This window comes from Acinonyx jubatus, chromosome D2 (assembly GCF_027475565.1).
Source record: "Acinonyx jubatus isolate Ajub_Pintada_27869175 chromosome D2, VMU_Ajub_asm_v1.0, whole genome shotgun sequence".
NCBI lineage: Eukaryota > Metazoa > Chordata > Mammalia > Carnivora > Felidae > Acinonyx > Acinonyx jubatus.
In genome coordinates, this window is record NC_069393.1 from 18,677,639 (window position 1) to 18,695,228 (window position 17,590).

The 17,590-nt window shown below is 40.0% G+C and overlaps 1 long non-coding RNA gene across 2 annotated transcripts in view; it reads right to left on the reverse strand.

Annotated features, from left to right (window-relative positions):
- The window catches only part of LOC113596500 (uncharacterized), a 114,694-nt gene that overhangs the window by 3,683 nt on the left and 93,421 nt on the right, over positions 1-17,590 (reverse strand). For both annotated transcript variants that reach the window (XR_008292180.1, XR_008292181.1), the window contains exon 3: positions 6,262-6,398. This is a non-coding gene — a long non-coding RNA (uncharacterized LOC113596500). The remainder of the gene's footprint in view (positions 1-6,261; positions 6,399-17,590) is intronic.

Below are 17,590 nucleotides of genomic sequence, written 5' to 3' on the forward strand. Positions count from 1 at the left end.
TTTACATGGCTTAATACTAATGTGCTTAAAAAAGAGTTTTATACTGGGGTGCCTGGGTGGCTCAGTCAGTTAAGTGTCCTAGGCTTGATTTTGGCTCATATCATGAGGTCGAACCCTGCATCAGGCTCTGCACTGACAGTGCAAAGCCTACTTGGGATTTTCTCTTTCCTTCTCTCTGCTGCTCCCCTCCATGCTCTCTCTCAAAATAAATAAACATAAAAAAAAACCTGGTACCTTATACATATTTGTTGTATAATCAAACACAATAGAAAGCAATGACTAAAATACATGCAAGAACTTTACACATTCATTCAACTGCCATTCAAAATTCATTTAATAATTGTCATTTTCATCTCTTTTAAATCTATAAAATTTTATTTCTGCATAGCTTTTGGGGGCGCCTGGGTGGCTTGGTCGGTTAAGCGTCCGACTTCGGCTCAGGTCATGATCTCACGGTCCGTGAGTTCAAGCCCCGCGTCGGGCTCTGTGCTGACAGCTCAGAGCCTGGAGCCTGTTTCAGATTCTGTGTCTCCCTCTCTCTCTGCCCCTCCCCTGTTCATGCTCTGTCTCTCTCTGTCTCAAAAATAAATAAACGTTAAAACAAAAATTTAAATCTATAAAATTTTCTTTCTGCATAGCTTTTTAACTGTGTGGCCTTTGGACACATTGTGTAACATACATACACTTCAGTTTCTTCATCTGTTAAACAGGAATAATAAACGTACACATGTCATAAAATTATGCGTGATAAATAACATGATGTTGGTAAAACGCTTAAGAAAGTCCTTACTCTTTCAGCAAAAGATTAACAAATGTTATGTAATCTTAATACTCTAAACAAGGCCTTGGGCATATAATCAATACGATATTTCATATTAGGGATGAACAGATGGATTGCCCAGTAAGTGGTGTGGAGGCAGCCAGCATGTGGGAATCTAATATTAGATTTTCACATTACATCTTAAACCTAAATAAATACAAATGTAAAAAAGAATCCTTTAAATCTAGCTGGAAATCTAGGTACATTTTTTTAATCACAGCAAAAGGTTATTCATTGATTGGCAAACCTTTTCTACAAAGGGCCACAAATTTTAGAATTTAAGGCCCAGAGAGTTTCTGTTGCATTTGTTCAGCTCTGCTGTTGTAGCTGCAAACACCTACAGAAAATCAATGACCAATGAGGTATTGCTGTGTCCCAGGAAAACATCATAAAAATAGGCCAAGGGCCTGTTAGACTCCAGGACCATAGTTTTCCAATCCCTATCTACTTCATTCTAGTGTCCCAAACAAAAACTATATAAAACCCTGTAAAAGCCATGTTGGGTTACCAAGTTTGTCATATTATCTTGGGTCTAGACTCTACATAGTATCATGAAAAAGAAATAAATAATGTGTTCTCTACCTTTAAGAGCATTGTCATCCAGTCAACTAGTTCCAGACAAAGTGATACACAAAATGTTATAAAGAGCACACAGACGTGCGATCGGAATTACAAATGGTTTGTAGTCAACACAAGTCACGTCAGCGCTTGAAGAAAATTATATGAAATCCAACTGGAAGATTTCCCAGTGGGGCAGTAATTCCATCTGGGGCTCATTTTCCATGGACACCAACCTGTTTTTCTTCAAAAATATGAAGGAACTTGAAGATTTAATGTTCTTTCATAAACTGAATCAACCATTCACATAAAATGTGACATATTTTAATCCACATACTTTTTGAGAATTTTAGTTTTAAGAGCTCCAACATGAAAGTACCCTCTCTGGGCTTTTCTTGTCAAGTGTCTTAAGACAAGGAGGCTTCTTAACCCCATTTGTTCATGTTTTACTCATCCCATAGTCAGACACTGCCTTTCATTTCATTTGCCTTAATGAATTGGATGGTAAATTGATTTTCTAAAATGAAGAGTTATCCCTCAATTAACTTGTTAAATTAAATATCAGCTCTGCCATCAAGGAATTCTATCCTAGTGAACAATTAAGTTTTACAAGCATTATTCTGTCTGTTCATTCTGGCATGACAAATATAACACTTCAGGCATCAAGCTTTTATAAACTGTTAACATGTAATCTGATTCATCATGAGAATGCACATTTTGTCCAGTGGGAAGGATTCTACACAATGCACACTGAAGGAACAGCAAAACCATGATCTGCTCTGATGACTCGATTAGTCATTTCAAGTTCCTTAAAATCATCCCACTGTCCTACCAGGAATCATTCTGTAATTCCCACAGCGGTCTCTGTATTTCCCTACCTCCGAAGGCAGGGGGTTAATGACTTGCTTCTCTCCAAGTGTGATTCACTACGTTCCTGCCACACTGAACTTCTTGAATCCCCAATATCATTCTTGGGTCTTTGCATTTGCTGTTTCTTCTGCCTGAAAAACTTTACCTATAAACTTATTGATGTGTCTCATTAATGAGTGTTCTACAAATTTTAACTCATCTTTAACTCTTCAAAGTACTTTTTCCAGATTACTTAACCTAAAGTGTGACACAAACACACCCTCCATCAATCACCATCAGATGACCCTATTTCATTTTGGTTACCAAGATCTGATATGATCCTGTTTGTAGATGCATTCTTGTATTTTATGACTCCCGTCACCAGAACATAAGATACATGAGCGCATCTTTGTGCATCTGTAGCTCCTAAAAGAGGGTCAGGAATACAGTAGGCCCTCAACAGTAGAATAACAAAAAGAAAGAAGGAGGAAACAAAGGAAAGGAAGGCAAGAAGGAAGAAAAACCAATAGATAGTGCAGCCTCATCTGGAGCTCCAGAGACACAGAGCTTCTCAAAGGCCCTTCCTTATTCTGTCTGTTCCAGCAGGGTAAAAAGCCACTTGAGGTTTTGAATGCAGGTTTGAGTCTGGTTCTCTTGGGAGAACGTCGTGTGATATGCAAAGGGAAGACCAGTATGTTAGAGCTGTACATGAGTTCACATGGCTAGACATGTTAGAACATGTTAGAGCTGTTTGCTCATGAGTTCACACTGGTGTGTGTGTGTGTGTGTGTGTGTGTGTGTGTGTGTGTGTGTGGTTCTATTCTACCCAACAACTCATTGATTACCCTCTGGGTCCAGTGTTTTTTCAGCCCTCTTATTGTTTCCCTTACTTAAGCCCACAAACTTCTTTCAATCTGTATGTCTCTACATAAAACAAAATTTGATTTAAATAACCTCTTTTCATTCTATGTTTCAAATTTTGATTAAAAAAATAAAAATTAAGTATTAAATTATTTTTTACTAAGTAATTTTTTACATATTTCTGTCCACATATTTAGTCATTATGGAATTTCTTTCATTACCATTCTTTTCCATATTTTTACTAGATTAGCAAAAAGCATTCTCAGAAATAAGCTCCCATAATTCAGTCTAGCATTGAACACACTGTCCCCCAGCCATGACTGCTACAACTGTTTTTAGTGCACATTATAATCACATAAAATTAATTTTTGTGCTAACTATAATAGAGAGAAGAGGGTACAACTTGGGTGTCAAATATTAGTGGAAGACATCTCTTCAATGAAATACCATGCAGTTAATAAATATTATGTGATTATGATTTGTCTGTGTAAGCTCATCAGTTGAAACAAATGTACCATTTTACTGAGTGATACTGACAAGGGCAGAAGATATGCATGTGTCCAGGAAAGGAATATTCAGGAAATTTCCATACCTTCTCAATTTTTCTGTGAATCTAAACTGCTCTAAAATACAAAATTTTTAAAAATATAAACAAAGTATATCTGTATTATAATCAAAACTACAAAAAATTAATGTGCACCTGATCTGGGTAAGGATGATAATAAGCACCATGAGAGTGGTCAACAGTTCATGCACTTGAGGGACTTAAAGATGTCTTTTTTAAAAAAAATTTTTAACCATTAATTAATTTTATCAATAATAATAAAACAAAATAGCACAAAATTATATTTATACATGAATAAAAGTAAATACCCAACTAAAGTAATTTTCCAATCAATATGAAGATCTTTTTTCATTCACTGAATGTAACCCAGAGCTTTGACAGTGAGGATATTTTACGAATTTCCTACGAAGGCTCACTGTGGTGTCTAATCCGCAGAGCTGATGATATCATAGGGGAGCTTAAAAACAGTTACAAAAATTCCTTCTCTGCCAGATAGCACATGAAGAAGTTTTAATGTGAGCTGCTGCCCTAAGCTGCTTTGTATTTCAAAAGTAGACAGAAGGCTTTGGACAAGGAAAAGAGGAAAGCCTCCTGGAAGAAGAGCCTTTGGGTTGGACCTGAGAGAGGCAGGTAGTCTCCACAGACATGATGGGCACCACATAACTTCCAGTCAAGTGTGGGCAATCCTAGCTGTGATTTCTAGGGAATCACTGAATCATTGGCATAAGCAATTGGTTGGATTTAATAAGTTCTTTCTGCCAGAAGAGTGTTTCAGCCTATCTATGAAACTTCTTTCTGGCAAGATTACGCTGGAATACAAAGGCTGGTTGCTTTCATAATGAGTATCAGCTTTTCTTCAAATGTGTTTTGCAGAATCCTGACTCCTGGAGATATTCTGCCAAACCCACCTACCCCCATCACAGATTAACAGTCCTGAAGTCAACCTTTCTATTCTCATTTCACCACAAACCCTTTTGGGTTAGTAGGTAAGGCTTATTAACAGCCTAGCAGCATAGCAGAATTAAGAGGCAGTACAGTGTAGTGGGGAGAAGCCTGGACTAGAGACAGCCTACCAGGGCTGTCACTGCAGCTTTCCATCTAGGGCTGTGTGACCTCAAGCAGGTTACTTAACCTCTCTGTGTCCTACATTCTTCATGTGCAAAATGCCAATGACAATAATCACTGGACATGGTGAGCACTAGGTAAGGGCTATCCTTAGAGCAGCATTCTCTGGGTTCTCTGTCGGAAAAAAGAAATTTCTGAGACACAAGCAAATGTAACATGCGCTTGTTGATGTTCACATAAAAATCCAAGAAGGCTGCTTCGCCCGTGCCTCTGGCCCCTGGACAGAAGCTTCTGACTTCCCGCACAGCAGAGGATCACAGGAATGAGAGTGATGCACTCAGGTGTAGGAGTTGTTAAATCTGAGACGGTCTGGTATGCGCAGTAGATGGCAGGCCATGCAGATTTGCAGTGCAGAGCCGAGGACAAGGCTTTTCAATGAATTACCACTGTTGTCTCTCCTGATGGCTTCAGGACATGGGCCCTGTCACACTCACATACGTTCTCTTCCAGGATTGGCTAAGTCTCAATGATCTGCTGAGAGACCTCGGTAAAGCAGTCCTCTATTTATGGACGTGTCTCCATTCCACCAGGGATGTAGGCACTGGTGTCCGAGAGTGTGCTGAACTGCCTCCTCTTGTCATTTATGTGTCCCTTCTTATACCTGCATGGCTGGCTGGCAGCATTTCCCGCCAGAGGCAAACCACAGTTCCGGGTCCCAGACCTGACAGAGTGTATCAGCCCCTGCAATGAGGATGCCTCTGAAAGCATCCTCCCTACCTCCAATGAAGCCGAATGTGGTCCTGTCAAATCAAGTGGACCTGGAGTTTTGCTCTGAGGCTAGAACTGGTGTGATGGCATGTAACAAAGTTGACTGAAAATCTCAAGAGCCAGAGAATGAATCGGAACTAAAGTTTCAGAGAGCACAGAGGCTCAATGCTGAGAAACAGCCGTCAAATTCCAGAAGTCTTCTTGAGTCACTATAGACCTTTTAAACCACTAATCCTTCTTTAGGAGGTCTGGAGGGGTCTTCCCATTTATTCATTTTTAAATTTATTTTTATTTTTATGTTATTTTATTTTGTTTATTTTATTTGGGTCTTCATATTTAAGCTGCATTGCCACTGAAATGTTCTGGTCATTGTGCTGTCTCAGGTTGGATTATGATGACAATGATGATATTGTGTATTCCAGTGATTCCCAGACTTCTCTAGTCTGCAGAACCATGTGTTTCTGCTGTGAAGCCATAAGGATTCACTGGTTGATATATGTCCCTGATTTACAACACTTATTTGGTTCTCAGTCACCTGGACCTAATGATGTCCCACCAGCAACAGTGGTACATTGGGTGGAACACTGTTGTGGACTGAGTGCTCAAGTTCTCTCCCACCTCCACCCCACACTCCCCATCTCCACACCCCACTCCTGACAAAATCCATATGTTGATTCCCTAATACCCAGCGTGATGGTATTTGGAAGTGGAGGCTTTGGGAGGTAATTCCATTTAGACTAGATCATGAGGATGGGGCCCATGATGGTATTCTTACCTTTGTAAGAAGAGGAAAGAGACCAGAGCCCCTCTCTGCTATGTGAAGACACAGCAAGAGGTGGCCATCCACAATGAGGAACAGGGTTCTCACCAGACACTTAAGTCCACCAGCATCTTGATCTTGGACTTCCCATCCTGCAGAATGTGAGAAAGACATGTTTATTGTTTAAGCTAAGCAGTATATAGCACCTTGTGTTGACTGAAGCATGCTCACCATGCACGTGAGCATAATGTTAGGGAGTGAGCACACTGAAAAAGATGCCCATGGAATTCTGATGCTTCCCATACTATGTCTCTGAGAATCACTCTTGTATGCAAACTGCTTAGGAGATGCCTATGAAATATGAGCTATTCATTAATCTGCCTCTGCATATAAAGGTATTATCATTTTTTTAATTGTTTTTCTTTTTCTCTCAGTGAATTTAAAATTCTGTAGCAGAGAAAAACCTAGTAAGTTAAACATTAATAAATGGAAGATAGAGATGTAGACTTTGAAAACTCATATGTTTATATGGTTTCTCCTTCCAATTTATCTGTCACAGGCATTTACAATGTCTAGTAGGTGTTGTCAGATTTCAATATTCTCAAGTCTATAATAGGGACAAATGATCTTGCCCTATCTCACAGAGTAATTAAAGAAAGAAAATTAGAAAAAACAACACCGGGGTGCCTGGGTGGCTCAGTCAGTTGAACAATTTCAGCTCAGGTCATTATCTCATAGCTTGTGGGTTTGTGCCCCGCATTGGCCTTTGTGCTGACAGCTCAGAGCCTGGAGCCTGCCCCTCTGCCCCTCCCCTGCTCATGCTCTGTCTCTCTCTTTCTCTCTCAAAAACATTAATTTTTTTTAATTTAAAAAAATAATTTAAAAAATTATAAAGAGAGATACCATTAAAAAATAAATAAAAAGAAAGAAGAACACAAATGTTCCTGGTAGTGTATAAAATATTCTACTAGTTAAAATTGAATTTATTTTAGTTAAATTATCGTCATTACTATAAGAAAGAAATATTTAAAAGTTTATTGTTGCACTAAGTCACTGTTGACACAAATCAATTCTAGTAAGGGGGCCAAAGAGAAGAATAGCCTGTCTTCCAAATGAATAAATAAACAAAAAGCAGAATAAAGAGAACACATTTATGGGGGCCATACAGGAGGTAGGTAGGGGATGGGAGAAACTGGTGAAGGGGAGTGGGAGCCTACATAGGCTTCCAGTAATGGAAGGAAGAAGTCACCGGGCTGAAAGGCACAGCACAGGAAATGCAGTCAATGATATTGTGATCAGGTTGTGTGGTCACAGATGGTAGTTACAAGTGTGGGGAGCACAGCATAACGTACAGAGTTGTTGACTCACTATGTTGTACACCTGAAACTAACATCACATTATATGTCAACTAGACTCGAATTTTTAAAAAATAGCCTGCTTTTGCTAAGCCCTTTACTAGTGAACACTAAATTGATATGCAAACAAATATGATAAATAATATGATAAAAATGGCATTTACTAGTTGCTTTGGATTTGACCATGAAATAACCAAGCCATTCAGTGCATTAAATTTCATGATCTGTCTTCAACCATTGCAAGTGAATCAGTTGTGTGATACACATCAGTTATTACATCAGCTGCCCTTTTATTTTATTTTTTTAATTTTTTGTATGTTTATTTTTGAGAGACAGAGAGAGACAGAGCATGAGGGGGGAAGGGCGGAGACAGAGGGAGACAGAATACGAAGCAGGCTTCCAGGCTCTGAACTGTCAGCACAGAGCCTGATGCAGGGCTCGAATTCACAAACCACAAGATCATGACCTGAGCTGAAGTTGGATACTCAACACACTGAGCCACCCAGGTGCCCGTCAGCTGCCCTTTTAGACATGGGCTAGGATCCAATGGTACAGGCACTATGTTTATTTCCAGTAAGCACTTTTGGCCTTGGGCAAGTTGTTCCCATTTATCAGAGAATAGGGACAATTCTGTGGTTTCTTAATTGGGTGAGTGGCTTTGACAGTCCTTCAGAAGCATGAAGAAAATCCAGTTTTGAGGATCGTCAGTACAAGCATGAGCATATGATTGCCCCAAGAGATAACAGACCTTATGCTGCTCAAACGGAACCAAGTTGCTGGCCAGCATCATGCCGAGCCCATGGACACATTTTGTTATTGTAATTCTATGTGGCATTCACTAAGGATATGCAGTATATTCACATTTCAAGCCTGCAAATAATTCTTTAACCTTTAATCAACAAAGCTGGAGAATGCTACCCCTTACCCATTGCTCTATTTCATTTAAAAGAGAAAGCCTTTGCTTCAAGCTTTCTTTGAATTTGGAAACCAAATTATCCATTGTAAAATAACATGAAATTTATAGCATATTAAAAGAATTCTCTCTGGACTTATTTTCATCATATCACTGAGAACACAATATTACGGGTGACTCAGAGGAAATAAATAATTCACCAGCATGTTACAATGGCCCTTTCTGGATTTAATTGTCAAGCCTGAGATACTGCATACTGTTTTGGGGAGAAAACCTAGCATAGGAGTTGATTTTCATGAAGAAACAAAAATGTAAGCATTTAAATAGAAGCAGAACTTAAAGTTATCAAGTCACTGACAAAGAAGCTAGTCAAGGACAATTTTACACTTGTGTTAAAAAAAGCCACAGGTTGTGTGTGTCCATTGTGTGTCACACGAGCTGGCTATAGTTTGTCTGTGAAAAATGGAGAGATTTGTAAGAGCAGGATAGGGCCTGGCTGGATCACCAAAAGCAGACTTTAAGTGCCACTAACTTTCCAAAGATTCTTTAATACAAATGCTATTTTTACAATCAGATAAAAATAACACACATTCTAAGCAATCAAGCAACTTTGTAAACAATTTTCGCCTCTTGCATAATGTGGGAAATTTTTCTAATCATATTTTAGTCGGTAAACTTTTTAAAAAAACATTTTTACCTGAGGTCTAAAATCCAATATAGTGATGTATAACAGACAAAGACAAAAAAAAATGCTTCTCAAGCCTAGGAGTTAACAGAACTAACCAACCTCTTCACCCTACATCTAGTAATCACTCGATTTCAATTTCAACATTTATCAGTCAGGCTTCAATTACTGAAAACAAGATGCATTCCAGCTGCTTTATGCAGAAAGGCTCTGCACCACTTGCAGAATTATTACGGGACTGAAGATGGGGTCTGAGCAGCCAGGACGGACTGGACCACCCATGGGCAGCTGACCTGAAAAGATCACAATGGTCTGGACTGAATTAAAGAGCCATCAGCCAGCCACTGACTCCAGTACAACCACCTCTGCTTGGGAAGTGACCAGCCAAACAGGGAAGCTGTTCGGAGGAATCAGAAAATGTTAAGTTCCTCTGTGAAGAAAATGTCTGCAGAAGACAGATATTCCACAGCTTCTACCTGGTCACAGAAGAAAGAAGTCACCTCACCTTGAGAAACTAATTCAATATCCATCATATTTAGTCATACCCAACCCCACTCTGTATATGGTTCTGAGCTTATTCCTATGTATTTACCTCCCACTGGAGACTGTCAAAGTCATTGGACAACCTGTTGAACCAAGATTCTAGGAAAATTTGGGATGACTAACAGCTATAGATAAACCTTTATCATTTCCCTAAAATTTTAAGTGTCATTTTTGACTCTAGGACACTCTTCAGAAATTGGAGAATTTGAATATTTTGCTAACTGGTACTCATGGAACACATGAGGCTTGTGTCTGTGAGATTATGACACCCGGGAGCTGAATATGACCTGAGGTCACCTGGCTCGCCCGCTTTGCAGGCCAGCATGCCTAGGGGGTGGTCAGGCCACTGTGTTCAGGCACATGCACTTAAGGAGCATGGTGGCAGGTGCGTTATTCGACTTCATTCCTCCCCATTCTTGCTGTCACCACCACCAGGAAGATGGAGCAAGCATATGCCTCTCTCCCTTGTCTCTTCTCAACCTAAAGCGATGGCTTTCCCATCTCTTGTCAGTGGCAATAGGGACACTGTTGGCGTCACACCCAGGTCCCTGGTGTCACTCTGTCCAGTTACTGTGCCTGTTGCTATCAACCACTTTCTCCTGCTACCTTCTGTAAAGAGCACCCTGGATGGTGGACTCTGCCTGCCCAGAAGCACAGCAAGGTGATGACAACTGTCCACCATGTCTGGCCGCCAGTGACTGTTCTGTGCGAGGGGCACAACAGCCCAATGCTCTTGACCATGGAGAACTTGCCACAGGAGCAGACCGGAGCGAGACTTCACCTGGAAACATTTGGCTAGCTTCTCTCTCCAGTGTCCTTACTCCCATTCAGGTTTCTCTGGAAAGAGCTGCCTTGAATACCCACCACAGACATCTGTGTCTCGGCCCCATTTCCAGAGGCCCACCTGCCACACTGCCTGTCCCCGAACGCCTCCTCAGAGATGGTCTCCCAGCCTGCCCCTGTGTGGCCTCCATAACCACTAGCACAGGACATGGCACCCAGGAGACACCCAAGAAATGTCTGATGAAGGAGTATCAATAGCGCTTTTCAAGGAAGATTAAAAATTTGTCATTTCTGCTGCTTTGTACTTTTCCATGACTCCTGAGTTTACTTTCTGAGCATCTCTGACCATGGGGCACAGCTGTCTTCCTCTGAATTATTCTGTGGTTTTACAGTGCTGTATAACTAAATGTATTGTATATTCTAAGTGTATTGGATTTTCTGATAAGCATAATTTTTAAACCACACTATGAAAGAACAAAGTTATCCCTTTCCCAGAACTTTTATAGTGCTTTTCTGCAGATTTTGCTTTTGTCAGAAGACAAGAAACTGCCACCTTTATTTAGTGTTACAACTTGTGAACTGCATTAGAATTCAGTCCAGGCAGACAACTGTGCTGGGTGGATGGCATCAGAGTCCTGGTATCTGGGATAGAGAAGTATATGCATCATTTCCACCCAGGCCCACGATGGCTTCCTAAAATAGCTGTGTTGTGTCTCATATCAGTGTGACATGTGGCATAAGGGAACATCACGCAGGATGTCCCAGGACTCCCCTCTCTTTGGAGAATAGCACAGTAAAACAGTATCGGACAAATGCATGAACCCAAGCTTTTCAGATTCCATGCAGTGCCGTGAAACCCTGGGCACACTTGAGGTCATTCGCTAAATACTGCTTCATACTGGTCTTTCCAGCAACATTTGCTGCTGGTCTGCTCTTCCTTTCTTCCGTCTCTTTTTTCCTATAACACTTTTTCTTTATCTCTGTGAAAGAACATTTGACCGCAACTTTCTTTTCAACTCTAAGTTTTAATCATCCATACACAGCCAAATTCCTTCAGCGAACGCTGAAACAGTTGAAGCACACTATCCTTGCCAGCCTGCTGAAGAAACAGAGGAATTTTAAATATGCCAGGGGCCTGCATTGGTCTGCCCTCTTGCCTTCCCCTGGTTAAGATTTTTCTTTATTCTCTTACTTGCCTTTCTGTGGTGTAGAGTATGTTTGTATTTTGTATCTTTGGGCTTTAGGCCTGTTACAGATTCCTTTGTAACTAGACTACAGATAATGACAGATACTCTAAGAAGTCAGGAACAACACAGCTATATTTATAGAATATTTGCATCTTCACTTAGGGAATGTGGTGGAATAGTATATCAGAACAGGAAATCAGAGGAAATGGCTATTCAGCAGTGGAGAACAAATGCACAGGGCAAAAGTGAAAGGGAATATAGTTTATGAAGCACCAGCCAAGAAAGGAAAAAAATGGTGTGATATTAAAATCATTATGAAGGAAAAAGAGGTTCTTTTTTCACACAGCATTTACAAAATGTGTTTTAAAAGAATTTAAATTAATTCATTTTAAACGTAGAGAAATGCATGGTTGAAACTTTAATAACATGGTAAATAATATAGTAAAGCCCCACAGTCACCAAGCAGTCATTTTTTAAAGAGAATATAAGCTCAGTGTGAGAAAATTTCCACTTGTGTTGTATGACTACACATAACTTCAAAAAAAATTTTTAATGTTTATTTATTTTTGAGAGACAGAGAGACCGAGCATAAGCAAGGGAGGGGCAGAGAGAGAGGGAGACACAGAATCTGAAGCAGGCTCCAGGCTCTGAGTTGTCAGCACAGAACCCAACGCGGGGCTTGAGCTCACGAACTGTGAGATCATGACCTGAGCTGTGTTAGAAGCTCAGCCTACTGAGCCACCCAGGCGCCCCTGAATATACATAACTTTTGAGCAATGTTATAGGGAATCACTATTTGTTATCAACGGAGGGAGGAATCCCCCTAAACAAGCCACGTAAAGATCATCCCTATGTTAAGCTGGTAATGACAATCTAATATGAAAGTTTTTCAGGGAGGTAGTTTTGAGGAAGTTTTTTTTTTTTTTAATTGGTGAAAAGAGATTTTAACACAAAGTGGTTTCATTGACTCCTTTTAAAGACTACCTAAAGATATTTCTATTAGTTCTTACATACATTTTGCATTCCTAGAAATTTGTAGTATACATTGAAGGCAATGTCACTGACACATTTGTATAAATCAGTATAAAGAGAATGATACTGAGGTTAAGAATATAAAAACAAAGCTCCTGATACTTAAATGAAACACCATTAATGGTTGTATTAAAAATAGCATCACAATTAAAATTGAGTTCTAAAAAAACTGATTTTGTGAAGTATTTTGTCTTGAATATATGAATATGGGCAACATAGTACAATTTCCCCCTTTCGGGGTTTAGCATTGAGCTGGAAGACCAGACAAAAAGACTGGGATTTGAAATCCTCTGCTGGCTTAAATCTACGCCAACTTTACACAGTTCAAGATGCAGAATCTGCTATTAGGTCTCGGAAAGAAGAAACAGATCCCGTGTAAGCTTAATGCTCACTGTGTGCCGGGACCAGAACTCAGAGTGTTGTGTTGCCTCAGACCTCAGATACCATCTGCCAATGGTAGGCACCCTTCCCACCCACATCAGACGGGTGACGTGAAAACAAAATAGACGTGACTGTGCTGGCACTAGCCGTAGAGCAGACAGCCAGTGGCCTGCCTGACCTGGCCTCAGCCTCCACCCGCACGGATCCTGCCTCACACCAAACGGCCCCTGGCTCTGGGCTCCACAGAGAGCCTCCCTCTCCAGGCACCGCCGCTTGTTCCCCGCCTTCAAGTTCTTCCCTCCCCCTGTGCCCACCCACAGGCTGGCCCTCCTGCAGCCTCTCTCCAGTCATTTCCATTCATCCCTGGATCTTGGCTCCAGCACTGTTTCTTCCCGTAAACCTTCTTAGACCCCTTACCCTGAAGTTAGGTCAAGGTCTCTCCCATTCATTCCTGAGGCATCCTTAACATGCATTCAGAGCCCTTATCTCCCTTTCAAGCTTACATTTACATATGATTATTTGCTTCATTTTGCCTGTCCCAGAAGTTTGGAGGAAGTAGGGCAGGATGTGCTTGTCATTTTATCCCTCAAAATGTGTAAAATCTCATGCGAATTACAGTAGTTTGAGAATGAGTGAGTACAACAATATTTAATACAGACTCACTTACCTCAGGGAGTTTACATGAAAAGTTATAAACATAATCCGTTATATGATATATGCTGAGAAATAAACAACGTAATTGCTGTAAATTAGTAGATAGAGAGCTTGTTTGCTGATGTAGTGAACAAGACATCTCCCTAGGGAAGGCTGAATTTGCCTGAACCGAGGCAAGTGGCTTAAGACAATGCTGTAGAGGTAACCTCTACAAACTACAAATAATTGGAATTCACCTCCTCCCTGACCAAAAACAAACAAACAAAAAATCAGATGACTCTATATGACCTTTGCAAGAGAAGTTAGACCATTGCAAGGCTTAAGATCGATCCTGTGATCAAACTTCCATTTCTCCTCCTGAGTTAAAAAAATGGTGGACTGAATTATTAACAACTCTATCTGGACATACATGAAGTATTGTTCCAGAAGCCAAAACTCACTTCTAACAATTTATGAACATACAACTAATAAACAAATAAAGAAAATATAAATAAGTAAATAAACTGCTTACATGATTCATTAGGATTAAGGAAAAGTTATTTTCAACTAATAAAATGAACTTTATATTTTTAAAAGAAAAACTTTTTCTTAAACTTTCATGCATTTACAAAACCTAGAAAGAGGCTTATCAAGTATTATGTAGGAAAAGATTTAAAATTGCTTTAGAATGTTTTTTATTAGGATATAAGTTATATGAAATAATGTTCTTATGTTTGAAACTTATTCTCTCTGGTGGTTTTAAATATTTCCTTTATAGTTGTTATATTATTGATATTTTAGCCTATCTTTAAAAAATTTTTTTTAATGTTTAGTTATTTTTGACAGAGAGAGAGACAGAGCATGAGCGGGGGACGGGCAGAGAGAGAGGGAGACACAGAATCTGAAGCAGGCTCCAGGCTCTGAGCTGTCAACACAGAGCCCGACGCGGGGCTCCAACTCACAGACCGCAAGATCATGACCTGAGCCGAAGTCGGACGTTCGATCGACTGAGCCACCCAGGTGCCCCTAGTCTATCTTTTATCTACGAATAATATCAAAATCAATTTAAGTGCACCTATTGCTTTTAAAATTACAAATTCTGAATGTAAAATATTTAAACAGTGATTTGTGGTTAAACTTCATTCAGTCAGAGTGTCTTTATTTTTATATGTAGAAATACATTTTCTGGGAATTATATTTTAATGGAATGAAATTGTAGGGTCTTCAGAGTTGGGCTTTCCCTTCTAAAAGTTTCTCAGTTCACTAGAAACATTGTAAAGGCAGCAGTCATGGCCACACAGAGCTTGGGAGAGCTTTATCAGTTGGAATGGGTCAGAAATCAAAGCTCATTTTTATAAAGATAAACCAGGCTGGTTTTAGAGAAGCCCATCCAGTCAACAGTGCCTAGAACCCTGTGAACTCAAGCATCCCCAATGATTTTGACACTATCCATTTTAAGAGGCAGCATTTTTCAAATTCCAAAGAAGCAGTTTTTTTCATCTGATTTCATGAGCATGTCCTAATTTCCATACTGATGTCTCCAGGCAGCTGTGACCTCAGGTTATGGCTCCCTGAGGATTCGTACCCAGCACCTGAATGACCCATCATTAGCCAGGGAGCTGAGAAGTAATAACTTTCCTTGGATGAAGTTAGTTTTAGTTGGAAGTGAAGATTTATTATTTCTTTTTCTCTGGTCCAGGTACAAGTGAATGTGCATTTAATCTCAACTTTCCTGGTTTGCCAGACACAAAGTTTGCAGATTTATTGTTCAGTCCTCATGCTTCAGTTTTATTATTATTATACAATTTATTTTCTGTTTAAATGAATGGCAAAATCATATTCTTTGATGAGGAGCTAGAGAATTAAAATATTAATGCTCTGAGAAAAAGATTTTAATTTCTGACTGATATAAGACTGATAAATCTTTCCACCAGGAGGCATTGCTGGTGGAAATATAAATTGTCATAGCCCTTTTAGAATGAGGTAAAGAATCAGTTGATTAAAACTTCTGGAATGTTATACCATTTCTGGGGCATCATCCCATTATACAAGGCACTAGTACAACGGATACATGTAAAGGGAAGTTTATGGCAACCATGTTTGTAGTGAAAGACAAAACCCTAGACATAAAAATATAAATGCCCACTGCTAAGTAAATGGTGTCAGTAAATGTGCTTCCATCCCATGGGACACTCTGCAGCTATTCAAAAGAGTGAGTTGTCTTCAAAGCCCAGCGAAATAATAAACTTGTCAGAAAAACACAAAAAGAAATTGCCAGGTGCCAAAAGCAAGAAGGAAGCAAAAACCAGGACAGTAGGCACATCTGCCGATGGTGCAGCAGCCCTGGGGAATTACTGGAGCAGGCAGGGGCTAGAAGTGTGGGGCTTAACACCCGCACAGGACAGGGCAGCAGGCCTCAGGCCCATACCAGGTTAGGGATTGGAACTCAGCACTCTGTAGACATCTGGACCCTGGAGGCTACAAATCCAATGCAAGAAACCCTCAATCATTCTGCCCACTGACCCAGAGAAATGACAAAGTTTGATAGATGGTTTCAGTGCCCCGACCATGTCTCCAGAATTCAGACAGCAAATGCCCGAGACTTGTAAAATCTACTTTTCTGAGGGGTGGGTGTGGATGTGGGGCTTCATGCATAAAGACAGCAAGCTCAACATGTTGGAGACACTGTCCCTCAGAAGTGCCCCCAACCAATGATGGGCAGTAAGTGGCCATATAAACATCTCACCATTCTCCCCCCTTGACTGGGATAACTCTGGTGTAGGCTCTACATTATCCTCAGCAGGATGTGCTTCAGGTGCACTGCCGTAACCTGATTCTATACACTAAACATGAGCATGCAGGAACTAAACGTGAAAACATAATAGCATTTACAACTGCCACTGAACTTCGTTGGTTTGCTTCCTTTTTTGCCTCATGTTAGCCATTCCCCTATAGATGTTTCCTGGGATAACTTCCCAAATGAACTACCTGCATTTGAATCCTTACTTTGGGTTTTTTTTTCTGGGGGAACCCAAACTAAGATAGATTATGTCTGTCCCAAATATGGAAGAAAAAAAACAACACATTTTTCTGTGAGAAATTACAGGTATGCCTCCACTGGCTTGGAGTCAGAATCTACTACACATGAGTGACACAGAGAGGCCAAGCCAGTAAGTAATTTTAGAAATTGAGGAAAATTAAGTAATGCGCCTAAGGCATATGACAAAAGCAAATTCAAAACCATTTCTGAAGAACACTTCCCCAAAACTTGCCATATTTACATTCTTTAAAGGAGAATTTTGGGGGAGTGCCTGGAAGGCTCAGTCAGAAGAGGATGCTACTCTTAATCTTGGGGTCGTGAGTTTGAGTTCCATATTCAATGTAGAGATTACTAAAAAAATTACTTAAAAAAGTAGAACTTTTGTTCTTAAAATGACTTTGTAATACAGAATATTAGATTTATTTTTTTTAATGTTTATTTACTTTTGAGAAAGAGAGAGAGACAGGGTGTGAGCAGGGGAGGGGCAAAGAGAGAGGAAGGCAGAATCTGAAGCAGGCTCCAGGCTCTGAGCTGTCAGCACAGAGCCTGACATGAGCTCAAACCCACAAACTGTGAGATCAAGACCTGAGCCAAAGTTGGACGCTTAACCAACTTAGCCACTGAGGTGCCCCTAATAATACAGAATATTAAAACACACAGAGAAACAATCCACCTTGCGTTGAAATCAAAGGACAAAATAAACAGGGTAATATCCTCTCCCCCCCAAAAAAACCTGAAATAACAATTTGAATTCACAAAATAGATATTTTAAAATTATCAAAGAGTGTTTTT